At 43.4% G+C, this 16,519-nt stretch overlaps 1 protein-coding gene across 1 annotated transcript in view; it reads left to right on the top strand.

The window, feature by feature from the left end:
* The window catches only part of LOC121272090 (protein ERGIC-53-like), a 67,647-nt gene that overhangs the window by 29,166 nt on the left and 21,962 nt on the right, over positions 1-16,519 (top strand). The window lies entirely within an intron of this gene.

The raw sequence follows: 16,519 nt of genomic DNA, 5'->3' as shown, positions 1-16,519 counted from the left end.
GTTTCATGTTTTAAAACTTTTACCCTGCACACGAAAAGCAACCTGACTAAACGTTACTCAGTGGGCAACAATTGTACTAAGCTGCAGAAAAGATACCTCCCCTTAGTTTCCTAACACGACCGAAATCACTACACCAAGTTTTACGTGGCACTGCACTCTTCACAAAATTGTAGTCTTTACAGGAACCAGTTGAAAGTTATGCCCTGTTTCCAACAGGCTTGTTTGTCCCCATTCTACTGAGTCATGATGACCAGTGTCCATTGAAAGTCGTTTCCCCTCAGTCTTCTGAGAATCCCTGAACCAGCTTCCTGCAGCAAGGCCCAAGCTGGTGATTCCTCCTCCTGGGCCATCTCGGGTTGAAGCTTTCAGTGCCCTTAAATCTCCGCAGAGTCCATCTCCTCGACCAGAGGACAAGCTTCTGCTGGCATTCTGCCTGGTACCTAACAGAGAACAGCCTTTTCCCCCTGCTGACCACATCAGCTGTTATTTTCTTGTGTGTCTCCTTGTGACACACTCTCTTGCTGCCCCCCTGGCGGCACCCTGAGACAGTAAGTCAACAAAGAGCAAGGCCAGCTGCTTCTGCCTTTGTGTTCAGTTGTTAAATCTAGCACTTGTGTTTCAATAGGACTTGACTTGGGCCCCAGTACCCAAGGCACCCGGGTCATCACCGGCATTAGGAGGTCACTTGCTGTATTTTGCCTTTGATTAAAAGAAATGAATTAAAACACCATCTTATAAAACCTTACATCCATAATTGCCCTTTTGTTTTTAGAAGAGCAGGGGAGTCCTCCCCAGTGTCCAGGGCCAATATTTATCAATCAATCAACGTCACAAAAGATATCTGGTCTTCACGTTGCTGTTTGTGAGAGCTTGCTTTGATCAAATTAGCTGCTGCTTTCCCTATGTCATAACAGTGACACCACTTTAAAAGTACTTCATTGGCTGTAAAGTGCTTTGGGATGCCCTGAGGTTGTGAAAGGCACTATACAGTGGAGATGTATACTATGAAGGCACTATACAGGGGAGAGTGGTAATGTCACTGGACTAGTAATTCAGGGGCATGCCCAGGGGACATGGGTTCAAATCCCACCATGGCAGCTGATGGAATTTGAATTAAAGTAATAAAATCCGAATATAAAGCTGGTCTCACTGATGGTGACCATGAAACTATCATCGATTGTTGTAAAAACCCAAATGGTTCACTAGTGTCCTTTAGGGAAGGAAATCTGCCGCCCTTATTTGGGCTGGCCTACACGTGACTCCAGACTCTCATTCATATGAACATACAAGTTAGGAGCAGGAGTAGGCCACTCGGCCCCTCGAGCCTGCTCTGCTATTCAATGAAATGATGGCTGCTCTGACTGTAACCTCAACTCCACATTCCCACCTACCCCCTGATAACCTTTCACCTGCGTGCTTATCAAGAATCTACCTACATCTGCTTTAGAAATATCCAAAGACTATGAACGTGGTTGACTCTTAACTGCCCTCTGAAATGGCCACTCAGTTCAAAGGCAACTAGAGATGAAGCTCCTGTAAAGCTCCTGAACGAGGACAGTAATCTGAACTTCGTGAAGAGGACATGAAAAGTGACAACTTATAATAAAATCTGCTGAAGGCCTGCAACGTTGGTGAAAGCAGACTTGTGTGTATCTTCAGTCCTGTTCCTGCTCGCAGAATTAAACAGCGTGCAGATGTGGGTGCTGTATCAGTGAATTGGAAGGTTCGCTGCCATAAACATTTTGGTTCTTTCAATTGCTTAACAACTGTCACTCCGCCACCCTTTCGTTCCCTGGCACAAGGACTTGCCTTTGTAAGTCATTGATTGCATGATTGTTAGCCAGTATCTTGAAGATAATGAGATGGGGGTCTGTCCGTAATCAGCCATAATCAGAAAGGGGCTTTAGGCATCTCATTCTGTTTAAGAGGGAGACAAGTTTTTTTTTTTGAAAAATTAATTCTTTCATGGAATGTGGGCGCCGCCCAGCATTTGTTGCCCATCCCTAATTGCCCTTGAACTCGGCGGCCATTTCAGAGGGCGGTTAAGAGTCAACCATGTTGCTTTGGGCCTGGAGTCACATGTAGGCCAGACCGGGTAAGGACAGCAGATTTCCTTCCCTAAAGGACATTGGTTAGTCAGGTGGGTTTTTACAACAATCAGCCACATTTTCATGGTCACCATTACTAGCTTTTTCAATTCCAGATGTTATGAATTGAATTCAAACTCCACCAGTTGCTGTGAGCCCAGGATGTTAGCCTGGGCCTCTGGATTACTAGTCCAGTGACATTACCGCTACGCCACCGTCTCCCCCAGTGGCTATAGCATGAGGGACACCTTCTCCATATCAAGTGTGGCCGACCAAGAATCTCTCCAACTCTTACCGCCTGCCATTGGCATGTTGAACAGGTTATCATCCTGTATATTGCTGAAAAGAAAGACATGTTGTTGAAGCTTTTCATCTTGCACTCATTGGGACAAACACAAGAATTCCAAATTTCAAATGATTATAACTATTTAGAAATTTGAAATGTTTGAAATTTGGCATTCTCGGGCTTGTCCTGATGAGTGCAAGAACAAAAGTTTCAGCAACACATCTCTCTCTTTTCACCAATATTCAGGTTCTATAATACAAATTAACAGTCTGTCTGGCTGTGTCACGAATGCTTCTTATATTGCCAATAAGTTCTGGAGTGGGAATTGAACATGGGGCTTCTGGCTCAGATGCAGGGGTGCTACCCACTGAGTGAGGCTGCCAATAACATGGGATACTGTGCCATTTGAATTATACTATCAGACAAAAGTCAGGAATTTCCCATTGAAATAAAAACAAAATGTTGCAGATGCTGGAAATCTAAAATAAAAACAAAGTGCTAGAAAAACTCAGCAGGTCTGGCAGCATCTGTGGAGAGGAAACTGTTAACATTTCAAGTCTAATATGACTCTCCTTCAGAACTGAGGAGGGTAAAAATGTGATGGGTTTTATACATTCGAAAGGGGGGAGGGAAGGAAGAACAGAAGGGAAGGCCTGGGACAGGGTAGAGGGCGAGAGAGATAAAATGATAAAAGATGTCATGGAACAAAAGGCAAAGGGAGTGGTAATGGCTGTAGTAAAGAGACAAAGCATTTGCCCAGAGTGAGTGTCAATGGCGGAATAATGAACACAGAATAATGAACACAGAATAATGAACACAGAATAATGAACACAGAATAATGAACACAGAAGCATGCAAAAAAGCTTCAAACTGGCATGTGTCAAAAAAAAAAACCAGAATCAAAATAGAGGACAGAGTTCATGGTCTGGAATTGTTGAACTTAGTGTTGAATCTAGAAGGCTGTAAAGTGTGTAACTGGAAGATGAGGTGCTGTTCCTTGAGCTTCATTGGATGACCTCAGTAGGCTAAGGGCAGAGCTATCAGCGTGGGAGCAGTGGAGGATTAAAATGACAGGCCACTGGAAGCCTGGGGTCATGCTTGCAGACTGAGCAGAAGTGTTCTGTTAAGCAGTCACCCAATCTGCTTTTGATCTCCCCAGTACCAAGGAGACCTAGTGAGTGGTGAATATTGTATGTTAAATTGAAAGAAGTACAAGTAAATCACTGCCTCTCCAGGAAGGAGCATTTGGGGCCTTGGATGGTGAGGAGAGAGGAAGTAAAGTGGCAGCTGTTACACCTCCTGCGATTGCATGGAAAGGTGCCGTGGGAAGGGAACAAGATTTTGGACATTGTCCACTCTCCGATTCCCCAATTCAAGAGAAACTAATTTCTAGAGTTACATAGAATTGGCAGCACAGAAACAGGCCATTTGACTTGACTGGCCTGTGCTAGTATTTATGCTGCACACAAGATTCTTCCCATCGTACTTCATCCGATCAGCATATCCTTCCATTCTTTTCTCCCTCATGTGCTTATGTAGCTTCCCCTTAAATGCATCAAGTGATACACCTCAACTACTCCATATGGTAGCAAGTTCCACTTTCTAAACACTCTCTTGAGTGAAGAAGTTTCTCCTGAATTCCCTCAAGCATTTATTGGTGAGAGCTAGATGTTTTTATATACTATCTGGTGCTTGGTCACAGGGTGCCACTAGCTGCCTGCCCATGACCTGGGTAAGCTTTGTGGTGCAGAGTGGCTAAGGATGAGAAAATATAGCCACGGTTAAGACACCAAGGTTGAGAACAGTCTGGTTCAGCCTTTGCTGAAGCGTGCTGTAAAATAATTAATTTCCTTGTGCTGAATATTATACTAAGTTGTCGGTAATTTTACAGAGTGGCTCTTCCACCATCCTTGGAGTCACAATACAGTTTTCTCTGCTCAAACAGTCAGGATTGCAGCCTAAAGTAATCAATAGTACCCCATAGACCTAATACTTTAACATCTGTAGAAAATCTATAAAGAACATGTCATGGAAGATAAAACACTTACACATTTACATGCTGTGTTAGAAGGCCAAAGGCTCTCCCAGTGCTTTGCTTTGACCTTCATTGAAAGAGCACTTGAAAGGAAGAGCCATAGGCTACAGGTAGCATACTTTCACTAATGCATCGCTAACCTTTGAGACTCATCTTTTCCGACTAGTCTACCGGGCTCTCTTCTTCCACTGTTTCCCTGTCTCCGTCAACAGCAACTTGTATTTATGTAGTGCCTTTTACGAATTAGACATCCTAAGATTATTATAAGACACGATATGACACCGAGCTATGTGAGATATTAGGGAAGGTGACTAAAAACTTAGTCAAAGAGAGAGGTTTTTAGAAGCTTCTTAAGAGAGGGTAGAGAGATGGAGAGGGTAGAGAGATGGAGAGGTTTAGGGAGGGAATTCCAGAGCTTGGGGCCCAGGCAGCTGAAGGCATGGCCGCCAATGGTGGAGTGATTAAAATCGGGGTTGCTTAAGAGGCCAGAACTGGAGGAGCGTAGATATCTCAGAGGGTTGTGGGACTGGAGGAGATTAAAGATAGGGAGGGCTGAGGCCAAAGAGGGATTTGGAAACAAGGATGAGAATTTTAAAGCTGAGGTGTTGCTTCACTGGGAGCCACTGTAGGCCAGCGAGCTTGGATATAAGTGAACAGGATCTGGTGCTAGTTAGGATTCAGGCAGCAAGAACTTTTAATGACCTCAAGTTTAGAGAAGGTAGAACATGGGAGGCCATCCAGGTGAACATTGGAATCGCCAAGTCCAGAGGTAACAAAGGCATGGATGAGGTATTTCTGCAGCCACTGAGCTGAGGCCGGGGCAGAGTTGGGCGATGTTACATGGGTGAAAATAGGTGATCTTTGTGATGGCCTCAATACATGGTTGGAAGCTCATTTCAGGGTCAAATATGACGCAAAGATTGCAAACAGTCTGGTTCAGCCTCAGGAGGTTGCCAGGGACAGGGATGGAGTCTGTGGCTAGTGAGTCAAGTAATTGGCAGGGATAGAAAAAAGCAGCTTCAGTAAACTTGATAGTTAGTATAAGCAAATTTTTGTTCACCTTGTAGCAGACGTAGGGCAAGCAGTCTGACGATTTTGAGACAATGGGGGTGTATCAGTTCCAGTGCTTCCAGCCAGCTCTGATATCCTGGGACTATCTCCCTTTGCCCCTCCAGGTTTTTACACCTCTCCACACTTTGAAAAGCTTCCTCAAACTTGTGTGGAGTGTGTTGTCAGAAACAGAACCAGAAACTATTGTAGTTCTTAAAATTCGAGCATGTTTAGTCGGTAACTGCGTTAATAGGTACACTTAAAAAAAAAAATGTATTTGTGTTCCATGTAAATTGAGGGGGAAGATGCCCGCAATTAACTTCCTGCTTTTTCTCTTCATGTTTGCATTTTCTACAGAGATGCAGTAGATGGTGACAAAGCATTAAGCAGTAGTGGGTAGGAGGCAGGAATCTTTATTTCTGCCTCGTACAACCGCAGTCAGTGGTCAGCATAATTGTGCAGTGCATTTTGCCACACCTGGAATTTTGAATTTCAGCTGTGCCTCAGCTTAAGTGTAGACGCAGTGAGTGAATGAGTGCCGTGTGCTTCATAGCAGCTGGTGACAATGTAGGACTTGGACTCAGGTCATTCATCCAAGGCACCTTAGACCGTGGAAGGAGACCATTCAGCCCATTGCAGCTGTGCTGACTCTTCAGAAGGACTAATCCACTTGGTCCCCATCCCCGTGCATTTTCCCTCACACTTTTTTTTTATTTATAAACTTTTTTCAAATACTTATTGCTTTTAAAACCTATTCTGAATTTTGTTTCTAAAAACTCCTGACCTTTCCCTTTGTCCATTTCAGTGATAATCTTGAGTTTCCACCCTCTTGAAGACATTTTTTAAAAAATGATTTATTCGTTCATGGGATTTGGTCAGTATTTATTGCCCATCCCTAATTGCCCTTGTTCAGAAGGCATTTAAGAGTCAACCACTTGCTGTGGGTCTGGAGTCACATGTAGCCCAGACCAGATAAGGACATCAGATTTCCTTCCTTAAAGGATAAGTTATTGAACCAGATGGTTTTTTACAACAATGGTTTCATGGTCATCATCAGACGACTTAATTCCAGATTTTTATTGAATTCAAAATCTCTCATGGTGGGACTCGAACCCGGAGCTTTACCCTGGGTCTCTGGAACACTGGTCCAGTGAAAATACCACTATGCCACCACCTCCCCCTCCACAGCCTAATTGTTTTTCCTTTTTACCTTATCAATAATTCTCACTGTTTTGAACACTTCTATCAGGTCTCCTGTTGACTGCCTGTGCTCCTTGTAACTGAAGCCTCTCATCCGTGACAGTATCTCAGTAAACCTCTTCTCTATCACCTCGAGGGCTCCAACCTTGTTAAAGCAACACATCCACAACTAGAAACTGTACTAACTGCCCTAACCAAGCAGGATTTCTCTCAGTCTGGAGTAGTTGTGTTAGGGCACAAGGAAACCCGCAGAATGGTGAACAATTCACGCGCCCTGTGCACAATTGGATACTTGTTCCACAAAAAGTTACTTTTGTTCAGTTCAGGAAATCTGAACACACCCTCCGAAGCTTAGGCTACATAGAACTTGCAGCCCAGAAACAGGCGGTTTGGCCCAACTGGTTCATATTCAGTGTTTATGTTCCACATGACCCTCCTCACGCTCCTCTTCATCCAACCGTATCATCACTGCTTCCTTTCTATCTCTTGTCTATCTAACATGCTATTTACCTCAGCTACTCCATGTGGCAGCAAGTTCCACATTCTAACCACTCTCTGGGTAAAGAAGTTCTGAATTCCCTATTGAATGCATTGGTAACTACTTTATTTTGATGTCCTCTAGGTTTGATCTTGATGAGTGGTAACATCTGTTACCCTATATCCACCCTATCAAACCTTTGATAATCTTAACGCCTTTTATGAGGTCACAGGGAGAAGATGGCGTAGTGGTGTGGTTGCTGGACTAGTAATTCAGGGACCCAGGGTAATGCTCTGGGGACCTGGGTTCGAATCCTGCCACAGCAGATGGTGGAATTTGAAGTCTAAGGATGACCATGAAACCGTTGTCGATTGTTGTAAAAACCCATCTGGTTCACTAATGTCCTTTAGCGAAGGAAATCTGCCGTCCTTACCTGGTCTGGCCTACATGTGACTCCAGGCCCACAGCAATGTGGTTGACTCTTACATGCCCTCTGAACAAGGGCAATTAGGGATGGGCAATAAATGCTGGCCTAGCAGTGATGCCAACATCCCATTAATGAATAAAATAAAACCTCTGAGTCTTTCCTTTATTAGAGAAAAGAACCCCAGCCTAGTTCAAATCTTTCAATCTGATAGTTATAACCTTTCAGTTCTGATGTCACCCTTGTACATTTATTTTTCACTTTCACCAGAGCCTCGATACCCTTTCCATAATTTCATTACACTTGATGCCAAAGTCAGTTAACGTAGAAAATTTCCACTTCCACCACCCTCAAGGTACTTTATGGAGGCTGAACTATTATTCTGTTCTCCATTGAACTTACTCATATTGCACCAGATGCGTTAACCTGCAAAAGGAGCACTTATTATTGCTTCAGAATCAGGTTCCAGTAAGTGAAAGCACTACTTGCTGATGTCACTAATGTAGGTCACCTTACAATGAGGCATATAGCAAACTTCACTCAAAGTAAAAATAGAACCTGAAGAAGCTGCACTCGAGCTGGTGAACTGAAATCATTAGTTTCGAGTGTTTAAATGAGAATTACTGATCAATAATTGGTGCCATTCTGCTTTTGTCCAATTTTATTGATGTTCCACCCTCATACTAGCTTGCATGTGCGACCATAGACATGTCCCCCTGCAGAAAGTCCGAAGAGAGAGCTTCTGCGTGATTGGAGCCAAAGCACAAAGCTTCTTCAAATGGTTTTGTAATTGAGGTCAGTTGGATGGAAATTTTAGTTATCACAATACTGTACAGCCTCATATTTAAATCTCACTCTTAACTGCAATTGAGATGTTGATACAGTAAAAACTCTCCTCATCCTGAGGTTGACATTATTCAGCTTTTGACATGGTTCCTTGAGAGTCTGCAATCTCTTCCAGCATCTCATTGTCTTCCCAGCTAGGTCCAATTGTATCATTTTTATATCTTGTTACGATCTCTGTAGAGATTGATAACTTTGGGGAAAAAAATTGAATTTCCAGTGACTGACTGAAAGGATCACTTGGCAAGATTTTGAGTTTTAAGACTTTTACTGTAACGAACAAACTAAAAGCAATATGGACTATATTTGGTAGGCAACTTATACTTTGAGCAACAGAAAAGATCCCTATGTGACTTAAACACAACTGAAAATCTCACCCAACGAATTTACTCTACGCTGTCCTTTAAGGAGATTCTTTATTCTTCTGGACCCAGTCCAAAGCTATTCTCCACACCTTTCCTTTCTGGGTAACTTTAATCCCAGAACTGATTTTCACTGAGGATTACACTGAAGATTCCTTCCCTCTAGCTCAGGCTAGACTAATCTTCCAGCCTCCTTTAAATCTTCATGAATTCAGTCTCTTCAATCTGATCCTGAATGGTGGACAACAGGGTCAGCAGTTTCTCTGCTTCAGATGCAGGACTAGCTGCCTCTATCTCATTCTCTCACTTGCGCTCTCATTCGCTCGCTTGCTCGCTCTCGGTCACTCGCTCTCCATTGCTCGCTCGCTCTCATTCGCTCGCTCCTGGAGGGACATTGTACAGATTGGCCCAATTTTTACCCATCGGTGTGGTGAGATTTGATCATAAAGCAGCAGTTTTACCATTCCATAAAAATCAAAGCTTCTGAAAGTAGAAATTTGAAACCTTTTGAAGGGGTTAGTGGAAGAAAGTGAGGAGGAGGCTCGTCTGGAACAAATCACCAGCACAGACAGGTTAGGCCAAGTAGCCTGTTTCTGTGTCACACACTCAATAAACCAATCTAAACTGTAAATGCCTTTCCTTCCTGTACATGTTGCTGGATTGGCAATTTTGGAATTCAATGGTTTTATGTCTCTACATTAAATCTGTACATGGTTAACTCCATTTTCAAAGCATGAGATCATTATCTGACTATAAACCAGGGGACATCCAGCCCGCTGTATAATAGCACACTCATTGGTCAGAAATATGGTAACCTCATAGGCAGTAAGAGCACGCTTCAGTGTTATGCATTGAAATAAAGAGCTTTAATAGTTGAGATTCTGCTTTGTATAGTATGTTTAAAAATGTGCATTACTATCACGTAGAAGCTTAAAGGTAATAGATTCATGCTAGATCATAAATATAGTAATATAAATTGCTTGGGCTCTAATTAAAATATACAAACATTTTTATTCCCTTGCTTCCTCCTGAAATCGTTGAAAACAGTTCATCCCACCTCCCCACCACTGCTGTTTGGCAACCTATCTATAGGAAGGATGTGATTGCACTGAATAGGGTGCAGAGGAGATTCGCCAGGATGTTGCCTGGGCTGGAGCGTTTCAGCCAAGAAGAGAGACTGGATAGGCTGGGGTTATTTTCCTTAAAGCAGAGAAGGCTGAGGGGGGACCTGATAGAGATATACAAAATTATGGGGGGCATAGATAGGAAGAAATTTTTCCCCTTAGCGGAGGTGTCAGTAACCAGAAGGCATAGATTTAAGGTAAGGGGCAAGAGATTTAGAGGGGAATTGAGGAAAAAGGTTTTCACCCAGAGGGTGGTTGGAACACAGTTCTGAGGGGATAATAGAGGCAGGAACCCTCACAACATTTAAGAAGTTTTTAGATGAGCATAGTATACACACCATAGCATACAGGGCTACGGGCCAAGTGCTGGAAAATGGGATTAGAATAGATAGGCGTTTGATGACCAGCATGGACACGATGGGCTGAAGGGCCTGTTTCTGTGCTGTATAACTCTGACTCATGAAGGCAGATGTGCCCTCAGTCAACATCTCACAAACACCTTGGCCTGGATTTTCACTCTTTAGTCAGGAGACGGGACATTTCCTGACTCCACGAACCCGACCCAGAGAAAAAGAGGCCCAGAAGTTGCAATTGGGGGGGTGGGGATGGGGATGGGGGTGGGGGTGGTGGTGATTGGTGGGGGAGGTGTGGTGGTGGTCTGGATTAGAATTCGAGGGGGATGGAGGGGTGGTAGTGGTCTGGATTAGAATTCGAGGGGGATGGAGGGGTGGTGGTGGTCTGGATTAGAATTCGAGGGGGATGGAGGGGTGGTGGTGGTCTGGATTAGAATTCGAGGGGGATGGAGGGGTGGTGGTGGTCTGGATTAGAATTCGAGGGGGATGGAGGGGTGGTGGTGGGCTGGATTAGAATTCGAGGGGGATGGAGGGGTGGTGGTGGGCTGGATTAGAAGTCGGGCCCTCCACCCCCTGAATGATTGCGGAGGCTGCCAGGTGTGGAGACAGGCCGGGCAAAGGCCTGCCCTCTGTGCACTGGCACTTTGTTGAATTTATTTTTTAAAATGATCAAAACATAAAACGCCCCTCTAGCTTTCACCCCTCATCCCACCTCAATCCCCTCGCACACTCCCCATGCACCATCTATGCTAACCCATGCCACCTTATGTTGCCCACCCATTCCCCCCATGGCCCCTCATATTCCTATGCCATCCTATCACCCTCTATCCAACCCATGCCCCCAACCCACCCCCATGACCCTTCATAGCCTCTATGCCAACTTAGTGCTGATGCATGCCAGCCATGCCTACCCTTTGCCCTTACCCTCTCCATGCCAACTCACCTAGTATCTACCATAGGCAAACCTCAGAAGCCATGCTGACATAGAATAAAGTTGTGTCTATTGATGATGTCACTATTTTAAAAAATTGAAATTCTTTCAGCTAAACTCTTATGAAAACAAACATTTCTATTCTATAACCACTTGGAGCTGTCAATCAAACAGCTTAGTTAGCAAGCACCCCACTGTGATAATATCAGGTTGTAAGATCAGTCATTCAGCACAAATCCTAAAATAGCTATCAGGCTTATGTCAACAGACCGTGAAATATCAAGCGCTGACTTTTTTTCATTAAAAAGAATTAAAGCCCAGCAGAGTTAAGTCCCTTGACAATTCCAATGGGTTTATGCACTTGTTATGCATGATCATGTCTACTTTTAAGAATCCCAAAGGGCACCTGACCTCTCGCAAAGGTGTCCTGGGACCATATCCATAGAGGTATCTTACCTCTCCAAAAACCTCTACCTCACCAAAATCAGAAGAGTGGAGGAAGTTGCTGGTTTATATGGGTAGCTGCCTCCGTGACACATGATGTGCTGCTTAGAACCCGCCACCATTGCCCCCCCATCCCACCCTGCAAAAATGGCAGAGACTGGGTTCGGGCCTTGGCCAGCATTTATGTGCAGACAGAGTCCGCCTCCGTCTGCGTGAAAATTCAGCCCGTTACCTGATCATTTATCGCCTTCCTGTTTTTGGGAGCTGATGCGCTCAAATTGGCTTCTATGTATCCTCCATGACAACAGGAACTCCACTTGAGAAGTACTTTATAAGCTGCAGAGTGCTTTGGGATATCCTGCGGTCACAAGGGTGCTATATAATTTCATTTCCCAATTATCTGGGTGTACCTAGACTTTTTTTCTTTATTCTTCCATGGGATGTGGATGTCACTGGCAAGGCCAACATTCATTGACCACCCCCAATTGCCCTTGAACTGAGTGTCTTGCTAGACCATTTCAGAGGGCAGTTAAGAGTCAACCACATTGCTGTGTATCTGCCAGGCCAGCTAAGGACAGCAGATTTCCTTCCCTATAGGACATTATTGAACCATTATTGGGTTTTTACAACAATCGATGATAGTTTCACAGTAACCGTTACTGAGGATAGTTTTATGTTCTCAGCTTGTATTGATTGTGTTTAAATTCCACCAGCTGCCTTGGTGGGATTTGAACCTGTGTCTTCAGAGCATTAGCCTGGAGGTCTGAATTACAGAGTCCAGTGGCATCATCACACACATTGAGTGGTGGTTGGGGGAAAACAGTTGTCAAGTCTTTAAATGCCCATGTTTGACTTCCCAGTAGAAATTCTGCCTTGTTTTCCCCTCTGTGATTCACGAATGCTGAGTCCCATTGCAGCATCCCTACTGTCTTAAGATCAGCAATCTCTTTATACACTGAAGATTGGGCGTGAAACTTGATGGCACAGCTACACGCTGTCTTTATCAATTGAGCAATCGGGGAACCTGCAATTATTGTGAAACCTGACATTGCCCAGCTTTTAAGTGCCGTTTCTGGCTTAGCTGCAACATTGGGGTTAGTCATTGCTCCTATATCTCTGGAAGTGTAAACAGCTCCATGTTAATCACTTTGTCAGCACACGTTTGGCAACCAGACCATATTGCAACCTCCCAGCCTCCTTCATTAGAATTACAATGGATCAGGCTTACTGTATGGTTAATAACATGTCATACTGTAGTTAAAAAGTAACCTTTATGCTTTCTTACCTGCTCCCAGACACCAGTAGATGCGTGTGTTTGATACCAGAACTCTATTTTTTTTACCTGCACTTCACTAGTGTTTTGTAGGAGATTGACGTTTTGTTTCCAGGGGAGTTTGGCATGGAAACTGTGGTGTGCTGTATATATTTTTTAATACGTCTCCATGTAACAACTCCAGCCAGCCCTCCATTGAACAATCCGCATCTTCCTTGTGATGATGCCGAAGATTTACGTTGGCAATGTCCCTTGATTGTGCACCTAGTAATTTAAGAAATGTCTTGGTGGTTTTCTGGCAAATCAAGCACAGGCTTAATTTCTGTGAGCTGTAATTTACTGCATGTAAATTATTGTCTAAGCTAATATGGTACTTATCATTAACTAAATCCGCAGTTTTTGTCATGTATTTAACTTGTGTCCTCTTTGGTTCATTGTCACTCTTTTTCACAGTATCAAAAGTAGAAAAGTGTAACTTTCCATCCAGCCTCATTCAAATTTAAAACTATCTATTGTCTGTGTCTGTGTGCTTGTCTGCATGTGCGTGTGTCTCTGCGTACACACGTGTGCCTGTGTGTGTCTCAATGTGTGCGTGCAGATGTGTATTTTTATACACAATCTAATCACAATATTGACTACACTTCAAAAGTACTACGTTATCTATAGACATTTAGTGGTCATGCAAAGCATCATATAAATGCAAGTCTTATTGCTCACAAAATGTTAGAAATGCAAACAGGTTAGTCAGCATCTGCAAAGCAAAAGGAAAGGTTATGACGTGTAATGTGTCTCTCCTTCAAACCCGAGTATATAGCAGAAGTGTCACAACTTGTGACAAGTGAATTTACCTGCTGTGCATTTTCTGCGTTCATATTTCTAACATTTGCATTTAGTTAATGCCTTCCACCCAATCCTGAAGGGTTTTGAGAGAGTAACCAAAGGAGAAACTGGCAGAAGGGTCTGTAAGCCTTCAGATCCAAGGTAAATGGCAAAAGAAGCAGCAACAGGATGAGAATTTTTTTTTAAGTGATCTAGAATGTGCTGCCTGAAAAGGCGGTGGAAGCAGATTCAGTAGTAGCTTCCAAAAGAGAATTGGATAAATAACTAAAGAGGGAAATATTTCCGGACTGGGAAATGGGACAAATTGGATAGATCTTTCAGAAGCATGATGGACTGAATGACTGTGCTGTATCATTCTAAGATCGTAATTTTATTCTCTTGCCCCAACCTGTTGCTTTCCCTGTTATCGTAACTGGTGATGGAATAACCGATGGTATCAGCTGGCCAGATACACAAACAGTTGCACTTGGATCAAAAATGTGCATGAGGTTGCGGAGGAGAAAGAGGGACAGTGATGATTAAAATCTTGGACTGTTAGATTCTTGATTTGGGGTTTCAGTGGAGGAAAGTGAAACAAGACCCATGGTCTGAGTGTGGAGTGTGTCTAGCCTCAATGCTTGTGTGTGATCCAGATGTAGTTGGAGTGGTGGAAATTATTCTCATCGAAATAGCTTTGGAAAGACAAGTTTCCTAAAGGAAACACACCCCCTCCCTCTCTTGTTGATGTCTAGAAAACTTAGCTGTCTTGAATTAATGGTTAACTTTCTCAGATGAGTAAAGAAAATCACACTTGACAATCTAGCATTTGGGCAGACGTTGACCTCAGTGGAAATGAGTTGTTGTGGGAGATAAAGACAGATTTAGAAGTATCTTGACTGAATTATAAGGCAAGCAGTAACCTTTAGGCACCAGGATTGCAAAACAAACTAAGGGAGGTAAAGTCATTAAGGCAAAGATTGAGTTGAATCTCACCTGCAGCATTATATAGTGACATTAATTGCGCTTGATCCCAAGGCAGATTCTGCTTTAATTCTGGAAATTATTCTGTTTTTTGTGTTTTTCATGCAATTTATATCTTTACAAGGTGAATTTCCTGAATAATAGGGATTTAAACATCAGCCATTAGTGAATTTTACTGCTGATATCTTTGCTTTTTTCTTCTTCATGATTTTATTTCAAAAACATGTTGGCAACCCAATGGTGAATGCTGATGATATGAGGGGAGTTAAGAGCTGTTCAGATCAATAATATTTGCAGTGGCTCTGCTTCACCTGTGTTCTATGTAATAACTAAACCCCTGTGAGCCAATTTCACCCAATTATGTCATAAGCAGCAACCTAACAAGGTTTAATAAAACTATTATATTATTTCAGGAGTGGGAGAGTTCCGTTCGCCACACTGGCTCTCTAACTAGTCACCACCGCTAATGGCAGGCAATTTGGTCCTTGTGTGAGTTGTCTGCTGCACACATTGGATGGCTAGATCGTTATGACCCTCAGGTGAGGTTACCCCTGGACAAGCCTGGTCCCAGGGTGGAAACCAGCCTGATAGATCCTAACTTTTATTTGTTTGTTTAAATACGTGGAGGGTAACAATTGAACAGAGTCACAGGAGTCAGCTGATGAACTTTTAACAAAAGAATAAAACATTTATTAAACAAGAAAAGATTAACTATATTACAGTACACCTTCATCCACAACTATACCTTTACAGATATATACAGATTTGTAAGGAAAACACAAGTTACAAAAGCTATATTATACTTTAATGTCCATGTACCAATAGGCAACCTGTGGTCAGACACACCACACTCTGAAACCAAGTGACGGATGCTACCTCAACCAGATGCTATGATCTCTCATCAGCTACCCCCAGATGCTTGTCACACCGTGAGCTGACAAGTCTCACTGAATTCTGCCCTTCGCACGAGGGTTTCCAATCTCCACTCTTCAAGACCTCACCTTGGAATCTTCTCCCAAACCCACACTTTCTCTCAGAATCAGCCATCAGCAGTACCACTGCTTCACATGCCCATAGCAAAGAGTTACAGACCTTCAGCCATCTCTTTAGACCTTCACATGCCCATAGCAAAGAGCTACAGACCTTCAGCCATCTCTTTAGACCTTCACATGCCCATAGCAAAGAGTTACAGACCTTCAGCCATCTCTTTAGACCTTCACATGCCCATAGCAAGGAGTTACAGACCTTCAGCCATCTCTTTAGACCTTCACATGCCCATAGCAAAGAGTTACAGACCTTCAGCCATCTCTTTAGACCTTCACATGCCCATAGCAAAGAGTTACAGACCTTCAGCCATCTCTTTAGACCTTCACATGCCCATAGGAAAGAGTTACAGACCTTCAGCCATCTCTTTAGACCTTCACATGCCCATAGCAAAGAGTTACAGACCTTCAGCCATCTCTTTAGACCTTCACATGCCCATAGCAAAGAGTTACAGACCTTCAGCCATCCCTTTAGACCTTCACATGCCCATAGCAAAGAGTTACAGACCTTCAGCCATCTCTTTAGACCTTCACATGCCCATAGCAAAGAGTTACAGACCTTCAGCCATCTCTTTAGACCTTCACATGCCCATAGCAAAGAGTTACAGACCTTCAGCCATCTCTTTAGACCTTCACATGCCCATAGCAAGGAGTTACAGACCTTCAGCCATCTCTTTAGACCTTCACATGCCCATAGCAAAGAGTTACAGACCTTCAGCCATCTCTTTAGACCTTCACATGCCCATAGCAAAGAGTTACAGACCTTCAGCCATCTCTTTAGACCTT

The sequence above is a fragment of the Carcharodon carcharias genome, chromosome 32, assembly GCF_017639515.1.
Source record: "Carcharodon carcharias isolate sCarCar2 chromosome 32, sCarCar2.pri, whole genome shotgun sequence".
NCBI lineage: Eukaryota > Metazoa > Chordata > Chondrichthyes > Lamniformes > Lamnidae > Carcharodon > Carcharodon carcharias.
This window is presented reverse-complemented; position numbering and strand designations above follow the sequence as displayed.